Below are 8,650 nucleotides of genomic sequence, written 5' to 3'. Positions count from 1 at the left end.
ACCGTTGAATACGTCCTCTTCACATCAACTCTATCGAGACCTTTCAACATTCGATGGATTTCACTAAGGTCCCCCGCATTCTTCTGAATTCCAGTAAGCAGAGGAATAGAACCATCAAATGCACCTCATATGGCAAGCGTTTCAATCCCAGAATCATGTTCACAAACGCTCTTTGAGCTCTCTCCAATGTAAGTACATCCTTTCCTAGATAAGGCGGCCAAAATTGCTCACAATACTCCAAGTGAGTCCTCACCAATGCTTTATAAAGATTCAACATTACATCCTTGCTTTTATATTCCAGTCCTCTTGAATTAATGCTAACATCATATTTGCTTTCCTCACCACAGACTTAACTTGCAAATTATCCTTTAGGGAATCCTATTCAAAGACTCTTAAGTCCATCTGCACCTCAAATTTTTAAATTTTCTCTCCATGTAGATAATATTCTATGCTTTTATTTCTTCTACCAAAGAGCATGACCATATACTTCCAGATACTGTGTTCCGTCAGCCACTTCTTTGCCCATTCTCTTAATCTGCCTAAGTCCTTCTGTAGCCTCTTTACTTCTTCAAAACTACCTGCCCCTCCACCTATCTTCATATCATTCACAAATGTGGCCACTAAGCCATCAAGTTCATCATCCAAATCATTGAAATATAATGTAAAAAGAACAGTCCCAACACAGACCCCTGTGGAGCACCAACCTTTATTCCCACACTTTGATTCCGGCCAATCAGCCAATGCCCTAACCATGGTAGTATCTTTCCTGTAACACTATGGGCTCTTAACTTGTTAAGCAGCCTCATGTGCGGCACCTTGTTAAAGACAATCTGAAAATCCAAAGACACAACATCTAGTGATTCTCCTTCGTCTATCCTGTTTTTTTATTCCTTCAAAGAATTGCAGCATATTTGTCAAGCAAGATTTTCCCATAAAGAAACCCTGCTGACTATGGCCTATTTTATCATGTGCCTCCAAATACCTAAAACCACATCCTTTACGATTGACTCTAACATCTTCCTAACCATGGAGAGTCACACTAACTAGCCTATATTTTCTTTTTTTCTGCCTCCCTCTCTTCTTGAGGAGTGGAGTGACCTTTGCAATTTCCCAGTCTTCTGGAACCATGCCAGAATCAATTGATTCTTGAAAGATCAATATTAATACCTCCACAATCTCTTCAGCCACCTCTTTCAGAACCCTGGGGAGTCATCCATCTGGTCCATCAGGAGACTTATCTACTTCAGACCTTTCCGTTTCCCAAGATCTTTCTCCCTAGTAATGGCACACACTTCTGCTTCCTGACACTCTTGAATATCTGGTATACTGCTAGTGTCTTTCAAAGTGAGAAATGATGCAAAATACTTACTCAGTTCATCTTCTAATTCCTTGTCCCCTATTACTACCTCTCCAGCATTATTTTCCAGTGGTCCAATATCTACTCTCACCTCTGTTTTACACTTCATATGTCTGAAGAAACTTATGGTGCCCCTTTTTAATATTATTGGCTAGCTTACCTTCGTATTCCATCTTTTCCTTCTTTCTGTGGGTTTTTAAAAGCTCCCAAAATCTCTAACTTCCCACTAATTTTTGCTCTATTATATGCCCTCTCTTTGGCTTTTATGTTGGCTTTGACTTCTCTTGTTAACAACGGTTGTGTCATCCTGCCTTTAGATTACTTTGTTTGCTTCAGGATGCATACATTCTTAACCTTCCGAATTGCTTCCAGAAATTCCAGCCATTGCTGCTCTTCCATCATCCCTGCTAGTTTTCCCTTCCAATCAATTTTGGCCAGCTTCTCTCTCAAACTTCTGTAATTCCCTTTACTCCACTGTAATACTGATACATTGAGTTTTGCTTCTCTTACTAAATTGCAGAGTGAATTCTATTATATTATGATCACTTTCCCCTCAGGGTTCCTTTAGCTTAAGCCTTTTAATCAATTCTGGTCATTGCACATCACCCAGCCAAGAAAAGCTGATCCCCCAATAGGCTCGACCATGAGTTGCCCTAAAAAAGGCATCTCACAGGCATTCTAGAAATTCTCCCTCTTTGGGATCCAGGTCCAACCTGATTTTCCCAATCTATCTCGAACACGTCCACGTCAACTCTGTTCTGCTGTTCAATTTGTTCAAGTTTCAATTCTACATCTAGTTTATTCCCATACCTTTCTCCTGTATGGAATAGTCCCCAACAGAATATTTTACATGCATATTTAAAAATATTAATTGGCCCAGCAGCATTTTTTGATGCCCAATTTTCCCATTGCTCTCAATGAAAACAAGTTTGCAGATTCTGCTCTGTTTAATGTTCTTCCCTCTAGTCCAAAGGAAATAACATATACTCAGTAAAATCGCATTTTCATTTTAAATCCCTGAACCATCTAACACCAAGCAACCTATATGCAAGTCAGCCTCCTGACAAGACACTGGAGAAATTCTGGAGATACAGTAGGGTGATAAAAGGTGCCCAGCCAAATTATAAAAACATGTTTAAAAAGGAGCTGATAATTAACCTGAAGTGGTTCTAGATCTATTAACTGTTTGCTTACCATGGTTTACTGGGTTCTAATATCTGATGTCTCCCCTCAAGTTTTCTTTCACGTTACTGAAGTGAGGCCCAGTCAGCGGTAGGAGCAGAACAGAGCATTGAGATTTCTCACAGGTCGGCAACACTTAGTTTAAAAGGAGAGCTTTGCGGGCATTTTTCCTTTTTTCTCTCTCTTGCTCTACTTAGTGTAGTGAATGGCCATTGTGTGTTCTTCATGCTGGATGTTGGAGTCCCGGGAGACCCAGAGTCTCTCAGGAAAATATGTCTGCATGAAGTGCATTCATCTGCAGCTCCTTGAAGACCATGTTAGGAATCTGGAGCAGCAGCTGGATGACCTTCTGCTAAAATGGGGGAGTGAGGTGATAATCGATCAGAGTTATGGAGAAGTAGTCACCCTGAAACTGCAGGAGCCAAGCAGCTGGGTGACCATCTGGAGAAATGGAAATGTGAATAGACAGCACAGAGCAGCCCTGTGGCTATTCCCCTCAAAAATAAGTGTACCATTTTGGATACTTTCGTGGTTATGACATCCCAAGGGGATTGCCACAGAGACCAGGTTACAGGCACTGAGCACGAGTCCAAGGTGCAGAAGGTAAAGAGGAAGAAGAAGGGAGCGGTAGTGATAGGGGACTCAATAGCCAGAGGAACAGACAGGAGATTCTGTGGATGTGAACGGGACACACAGATGGTATGTTGCCTTCCAGGTGTCAGGGTCAGGGACATATCGGTTTGTGTCCACAGCATTTTAGAGAGGGAGGGAGAGCAGCCAGAGGTCTTGGTACAAATTGGTACCAATGACATAGGAAGGAAAAGCAATGAGGTGTTGAAGAGAGAACTTAGAGAGCTAGGCAGAAGGCTGGGAAGCAGGACCTCCAGGATAGTAATTTCTGGATTGCTACCTGTGCCACATGTTAGTGAGGGTAGAAACAGGATGATGTGGCAGATAAATATGTGGCCAAGAAGCTGGTGCAGGGGGCAGGACTTCAGGTTCTTGGATTATTGGGATCTCCTGGGTTGCACCTGAACCCGAGGGGGACCAATATCTTCATGTTTGTTAGAACTGTTAATGAGAGTTTAGATTAATTTGGCAGGGGGTTGGGAACCAGAATGAAGGTACTTAGGATAGGATGGATGGTACAAAAGCAAAGATAGCATGCATTCAGACTGTTAGAAAGGGCAGGCACACGATAGGACAAAATTGCAGCCAGCAGGAAGAGTGCTATATCTCAATGCACTGAGTCTAAGAAACAAGGTGTATGATCTTGCAGATTGTCAGGTATGATGTTGTGGCCATCATTGAACTGTGGCTGAAGGATGGTTGTAGTTGGGAGCTGAATGTCCAAGGTTACACGTTATGTCAGAGGGATAGGGAGGTAGGCAGAGGGGGTGGCATGGCTCTGCTGGTAAAGAGTAGCATAAAATGAGTAGAAAGATGTGACATAGGATCAGTAGAGGTTGAATCCTTGTGGATTGATTTAAGAAACTGCAAGGGTAAAAGGACCCTGATGGCAATTATATGCAGGCCTTCCAACAGTGTCTGTGATATGGACCACAGATTACAATGGGAAATAGGAAAGGCATATTATTACTGAGTTAAGTATTGTATGTAATGAGTTTTTGCTACAACAAGTGTATGGGACATTGGAAAAAATGTTGAATTTCCCCATGGGGATGAATAAAGTATCTATCTATCTATCTATCTATCTATCTATCTATGTCAAAAGGGCAACATTATGATAGTCATGGGAGATTTTAACATGTAGGTCGATGGGAAAATCAGGTTGGTAATAGATCTCAAGAGAGTGAGTTTGTTGAATGGCTACAAGATGGCTTTTTAGAGCAGTTTGTCGTTAAGCTTACTAGGAAATTAGCTATACTGGATTGGGTGTTTTGTAAAGAACCAGAAGCAATTAGGGAGCTAAAGGTAAAAGAGCTCTTAGGAGCAATCACAATATGATTTAGTTCAAATTTGATAGGGAAAAAGTAAATTCTGACATAGTAGTATTTCAGTGGAGTAAGGGAAATTACAGTGGTATGAGAGAGGAGTTGGCCAAAGTAAACTGGAAGGACCTGCTGCCACTGATGATCGCAGAGCAGCAATGGTGTGAGGTTCTGGGAAAAATTAGGAAGGTGCAGGACAGGTGTATTCCAAAAACAAAATAAACTCAAGTAGCAAAATAGTACAACCATTGGTGACAATGGACGGCAAAGCTAATGTAAAAACAAAAGAGAGAGCATAAGACCAAAAGATCATAAGATATAGGAGCAGAAGTACCCATTCGGCCCATCGTCTGCTCTGCCATTCAATCATGGGCTGATGCAATTCTTCCAGTCATCGCCACTCCCCTGCCTTCTCCCTATACCCTTTGATACCCTAACTAATCAAGAACCTATCTATCTCTGCCTTAAATGCACCCAATGACTTGGCCTCCACAGCCGCTTGTGGCAACAAATGCCACAGATTTACCACCCTCTGACTGAAGTAATGTCTCCACATCTCTGTTCTAAATGGATGTCCTTCAATCCTGAAGTTGTGCCCTCTTGTCCTAGGATCCCCTACCACGGGAAATAACTTTTCCATATCTAATCTCTTCAGGCTTTTTAACATTTGGAATGTTTCTTTCTGGTTCCCAACCCCCTGCCAAATTAGTTTAAACTCTCATTAACAGTTCTAACAAGGAATACAGCCCAAGAGCTGCCAGACATTCCTCATACAGTAGCCCTCTCATTTCTGGAGTCATTAAACCAATAAAGCAAAAATTAGCGGGAACATAAAGGATTGGGAGGCTTTTTAAAATCTGGAGAGAGCAATCAGAAGAATCATTAGAAGGGAAAAGATGAAATATGAAAGCAAGCTGGAAAATAATATCAAAGCTGGAAAAAAATATCAAAATCTTTTTCAAGTAAAAAAATAAAAGAAAATGAGAGTGGATAAAGGACTTCTAGAAAATGAGGCTGGGGAAATAATAATGGGGGAACAAAGAGATGGCAGATGAACTAAATGAGTATTTTGCATCAGTCTTCACTGTAGAAAAGACTAGCAGTGTGCCAGATGTTGAAGGGTATGAAGGAAGAGAAGTGAGTGCAGTTACTATTATAAGGGAGAAGGTGCTCAAAAAGCTGAAAGACCGAAGGGTACATAAGTCACCCAGACCAGATGAACAGCACCCTAGCGGTCTGAAAGATGTAGCAGTAGAGATTGTGGAGGCATTATTAATAATCTTCCAAAAATCATTGGACTCTAGCGTGGTGCCAGAGGACTGGAAAATTCCAAATGTCACTCCAGTCTTTAAGAAAGGAAGAAGACATCAGAAAGGAGATTAATTATAGACCAGTTAGCCTGACCTCAGTGGTTGGGAAAATGTTGGTCAATTGTTAAGGATGAGCTTATGGAGTACTTGGTGACACAGGACAAGGTAAGACAAGGTCAGCATAGTTTCCTTAAGGGAAAATCTTGCCAGATGGACTTTTTTGAGGAGATTACAAGTAGGATAGATAAAGAGGATGGAGTGGATGTTGTATATTTGGACTTTTAGAGGGCCTTTGACAAGGTGCCACACATGAGGCTGCTTACCAAGTTAAGAACCCATGGTATCACAGGAAAGTTACTAAGCTGGTTAGAGCATTGGCTGATTGGTAGGAGGCAGTGAGTGGGAATATAAGGATCCTTGTCTGGTTGGCTGCCAGTGACTAGTGGTGTTCTGCAAGGGTCAGTGTTGGGATCACTTCTTTTTATGCTGTTTTAGATTTAGATGATGGAATAGATGGCTTTGTTGCCAAATTTACAAATGATATGATGATTAGTGGAGGGGCAGGTAGTTTTGAGGAAACAGGTCGGCTGCAGAAGGACTTAGATTAGGAAAATGGGCAAGAAGGTGGCAAATGACATACAATGTTGGAAAATGCATGGTCATGCACTTTGGTAGTAGAAATAGACATGCAGACTATTTTCTAAATGGGGTGAAAATCCAAAAATCTGAGACGCAAAGGAACTTTGGAGTCCTTGTGCAGAACAACTTTAAGATTAACTTGTAGATTGGCTCAGTGATGAGGAAGGCAAATGCAATGTTAGCATTAATTTCAAGAGGTCTAGAATACAAGAGCAGGGATGTGATGCTGAGGCTTTATAAGGCACTGGTGAGGCCGCACCTTGAATATTGTGAACAGTTTTCGGCTCTTCATCGAAGAAAAGATGTGCTGACATTGGAGAGGGTCCAGAGGCAGTTCACAAGGATGGTTCTGGGAATGAAAGGGTTATCATATGATGAATGTTTGATGGCTCTGGGCCTGTACTCACTGGAACTTAGAAGAATGAGGGGAGATCTCATTGAAACCTTTTGAATGGTAAAAGGCCTAGACAGAGTAGGTGTGGAGAGGATGTTTCCCATAGTGGGGGAGTCTAGGACAAGAGGGCACAGCCTCAGGATAGAGGGGTGTCCAATTAAAACAGAGAGGCAGAGAAATATCTTTAGCCAGAGGGTGGTGAATTTGTAGAATTTGTTACCACAGGCAGCTGGGGAGGCCAGGTCATTGGGTGCATTTAAGGCAGAGATTGATATGTTCTTGATTGGACAGGGCATCAAAGGTTACGGGGAGAAACCTAAAGAAAGAGGTTGAAGAGAGGAGAAATGGATCAGCCATGACTGAATGTCAGAGCAGACTTGATGGGCCAAAAGGTTCTATGTCTTATGGTCTTATGTTCGAAGTGGTGATCATATTAGAGTTGTACAGAAAAAGCCCTCAGTCCACTGTCCGGAGCAACCACTGAGGACCCATTTATACTGTACTAATCCAAAGTAACACACAAAATGCTGGAGGAACTCAGCAGGTCAGGCAGCATCTATGGAGAGGAATAAACTGTTGACTTCTCAGGCTGAGGCCCTTCATTAGGACTGGAAAGGAAGCACTACACTGATTCCATTTTATCCTCCCCACATCGCCCCAGAACCTGTGGCTCACCTGCACACTAGGGACAATCTGCAGACCTTTTGGATGTGGGAGGAAATGGCAATACCCAGGGGTCGCCTGTGCAGTCATAGAGAGAACGAACACACTCCACACAGGCAGCACCAGTGGTCAGGATTGACTGTGAGTCACTGGAGATGTGAAGCTGTGTCATTTTGTCTTGATAATCTGTTTTGTCTTTGTAATGCTTATGATGGCATATCTTTTAGCCAGGTCACCTGGAAGAACTCCCCAGTTCTCAGAATCAGGTTTACTATCACTGACATATGCTGCAAAATTTGTTGTTTTGTACAATCCAATACATAAGTTGTAAAAAGAAATATATTTTAAAAAGCAGAACAAAAAGAGCAAAATAGTGAGGTAGTGTTCATGGTGCGCTCAGGAATCTGGTGGTGAAGGGGATGAAGCCATTGCTAGATGGTGAGAGTCCTTAATTATGGATGCCACCTTGCAGAAGCACCACCTTTTGAAAATGTCCTCGATGGTGGGGAGGCTTGTGCCCATGATGGAGCTGGTTGAGTTTACAACCCTCTGCAGCTTTTTCTGATCGGTGCCTCCATACCAGACAGTATTGAATCCAGTAAATCTCCTTTATAGTGGTGTTATGGGATGTACAATGGACACGTCGGGCTCAGATTAACATCTCATTAGAAAATATAAACAATAGCAGAGCTCCTGTCAGATACTGCACCTAAGCAGTGATGTAGTCAATCATTCCCCAGTTGAACTTAATTCTGGAACATTCCACTTAAAAAGCTGATTTCACAAATAAAACGTAATTGGAAATACACAAGATTATGGGCAACAGTGAGGATGTAGGTTTCTTATGCTCAAAAAGCTTCATAACTATGAAGAATCACTTCATGTGCTGCAAACTTCTTAATTAAAGCCTTGTTCCCACAGAGAACAGCAAAATCCAGAATCCAGCAGTAAATTCTCCCTCTCACTTTCCAGTCTGATCAAAACTGCTGATAGCACTAAAAAAGCTTAGCAGTACCAAATCTCCTCACTCCAGTACCAGCTTCACCGGAGCCAACAAGGCTCAGATTGGGCTCTGAGCTGATTGATGGCCTTCAAGGTGTAGAAACAGTTTGGACTTTACTCCCTATAGGGTATGACCATATGGTATACATGT

The sequence above is a fragment of the Hemitrygon akajei genome, chromosome 19 (genome assembly GCF_048418815.1).
Source record: "Hemitrygon akajei chromosome 19, sHemAka1.3, whole genome shotgun sequence".
Classification (NCBI taxonomy): Eukaryota; Metazoa; Chordata; class Chondrichthyes; order Myliobatiformes; family Dasyatidae; genus Hemitrygon; species Hemitrygon akajei.
The sequence above is the reverse complement of the archived record's forward strand: the minus strand, read 5'-3'. Positions refer to the sequence as shown.